Raw genomic sequence first — 3,168 nt, forward strand, 5'->3', positions numbered from 1 at the left:
GTCAAAATCATCTGGGATTTCGAAATTGTCTGTCAGAACATCGAAGTCCCGCTGTTCGAATCGGGACTGCATGGTAGTGTACCATGGACCGAGGGACTGGTCTTCAGGATGAGAAGAACTAGCCATAAGCCGAGCGGGAGAAATCAAAAAGGCAGAAAGGTAGAAGAAAGACGGTATCAAGTGAAAAGAGCACCCGGGAAGCGAAAACTGGGGAAAGAAATGCGAAGAAAGTATCGAAGACGAGAAAGAAAAGGGGAGAATCTTACGGAAAAAAGGATCGAGGGAGGAACACCGAAGATCAACGAAAGCAGGAGAACACGATCGCCGGAGCTCTAGAACGAGACGAATAACTGGGGGCACGCGTGAGGAGGAATGAGGCAACGGCGGAGCAAACGAAGATTTTATAGGGTGGAGGCCGGGCGGCCTCCACCGTTGGATCCAGGTCACAAGAATCAAAGCGCACATCGCGCCGTCCATTTCGAATCGCTTTGATCACATCAAAGCACCATGCCACCGCCGCTGTACGGTGATGGCAGTACGCCACGTGGCATTCGACCATTCGAAGCATTTAATGAACGCATGCTCAGCCTTAATGTCGAAGATTGGCGCAGAACACGAGGGGATCCAGTGAATGCCATTGTTGATTCACTTTAAGGCCATCTCTGCGGCAGGCCGATCGGATGATACTAGCACAGAGGATCAGCCCGGCTAAATTCGCAGTCCAGTCAGTCGGACAAATCGCCTCCTTCGACTAGACTTGAAGGGGAGGTAAGTGATCCGGTTGTAAGAACGGGGGACCCCCGTCCGGTGGGGTCAACGCCACATGGAAGTCAAAATGGCAGGTGGCCGGCCGGAGAGGGAGTGGGCTGATCGGCCGGTCGGCCGCCCGGTGTCTAGGTGATGGTTATAGGCGCCCTGTCGAAAGTCAGGGTTTCGGCGCTCAACGGACAATATCACCTAGCCGAGCGGATCGCTTGGCCGAATACACGAGGTAGCATACTGCTAATAGTCTCTACAAAGCACCCCCACCGAGAAGCTTCCTAGACCGTTATATGTGTGTGCCTGGTCGGACGTAAGGCGGATGCGAGCCGGCCGGACGCTCGGAGGCCGGCCGGCCGGACGCTAGTTCGGGAACCAAGTGGAAAAGGACAAGGGACATCTTTTTCTGACAGCGGGTATGTTCCACATGTAGGCCATACTCCAAATCTTACGACAGGGGGTTTCATTGTCCCATCAAGGACATGCTTTGACTGTAGCAGTACGGGTCAGGTAAGCTTTCTGACAGATACATACCGAGGTATGGGTTGCGGACGCGTATGCGCCTCGGTGGACGTGCAGGAGTTCTTTCACCGCTCCTTATAAAGAGCCTCATACTTCGCCGGAGGTACGCGTAAAGACATCTTTGGAGCCACTTTTTTCACTACTTGCTTGTCTGACTTGAGCGTCGGAGGGTCGCCGCCGGGAACCCCTTCCCGGCCCGACTTCTGTGCAGGTTCGCCGGAGGTTCATGCAACCAGTCGAAGATCCACGTCAGCCACCGGAGAGTGCTACGTGCCCAGCGTCCGTTGATTCAGCATTCGGACAGGATCAGTTGTCATAAGGGATCAAAGTCATAAGGGATCAAAGTCATAAGGAATCGCAAGAAAAAGATGTTGTGCCTATCTCAAGCTTTATATATAGATACAATCCTTGCTCGTTTTAGCATGCAAAACTCCAAGAAAGGTTTCTTACCTTTTAGGCATGGAGTAGCTTTATCTAAAGAGATGTCTCCGAAGACATCAAAAGAGATAGAGGACATGAAGGTAGTTCCTTATGCTTCGGCTATGGGAAGCCTAATGTATACAATGCTATGTACGAGACCGGATATCTGTTTTGCGTTGGGCATGGATAGTAGATATCAAAGTAACCCTGGACAAGGACATTGGACTGTTGTAAAGCATATATTGAAGTACCTGAGAAGAACTAAAGATTATATGCTAGTTTACCAAGCAGATGATTTGCTCCCTGTGGGTTACACGGTTCAGGCTTCCAATCAGATAGAGACAATAGTAAGTCTACATCAGGCTATGTGTTTACATTAGGAGGTGGAGTCATTGCATGGAGGAGTGTTAAGCAGAAATTTGTTTCAGACTCAACCATGGAAGCTGAGTATGTGGCAGCCTCTGAGGCAACCAAAGAAGCAGTATGGCTTATGAACTTCCTAATGGACTTAGATGTGATTTCTGGTTTGCCCAAAATCATCAAAATTTATTGTGATAATAGCGGTGCAGTTGCAAACTCAAAGGAACCATGAGCCCATAAGGCGAGTAAACATATAGAGTGTAAGTACCACCTGATACGAGACATCGTAAAGCGAGGGGAAGTTGTCATCACCAAGATTGCATCAGCAGATAACCTGGCAGATCCTTTCACTAAGGCCCTTCCGGCGAAAGCTTTTGATCAGCATGTGGAAGGGATGGGAATCAAATGTATGGCAGCAGATATGACAGCTTAGTATTTTAGTATAAGTGGGAGATTGTTAGAGTGTATACTAAAAGTCTAGCTTTTGTAAACATTTATTTTGAAATAAAGAATCACATTGGTCAAAAATGTCTACATTTATATGCTTTTGTTCAATTAATTTATATTGTAGATAACATGGTATGTGGTGTCACACACAGAAGATTTTATTATCGGTTCTTTATAAATTATAAACAGTAGCTCACGACTAAGATGAAAAGGAGCAAACCATTAGAATTAAGTATTAGTTTATCTTGACTAATAAATTACACTAGTATACTCTGAGTGTATTGAGCAGGACCATTTAAGATAAGTTTTTTTGTACTGACATAATAAAGAACAAGACCTTGGTTATTATAGAAGTGTGTGCTCTTAATCCTAATATAATAACAAGCACATATATTTAGAATTTATTTCTTTGACTTATCAAAGGTGATATTTAGTTCGATAAATCAAAAGGCCAGATAAGTTGGAAAATGATATTACTTATAGTGTGTGTTGTTGATTATAGAAGGAAACTATGTCCTAGTAATCTAGGTTGATAATGTCCCCAAGAGGAGCTTATAAGGATTGTCATGTTAAACCCTACAGGTGGATTTAGTCTGACACGACGATAAGGTTGAGTGGTACTACTCTTGGACTAAGATATTAATTAAAGAGAGTTGTCAG

This window comes from Zingiber officinale, chromosome 3A, assembly GCF_018446385.1.
Source record: "Zingiber officinale cultivar Zhangliang chromosome 3A, Zo_v1.1, whole genome shotgun sequence".
Taxonomy (NCBI): Eukaryota; Viridiplantae; Streptophyta; class Magnoliopsida; order Zingiberales; family Zingiberaceae; genus Zingiber; species Zingiber officinale.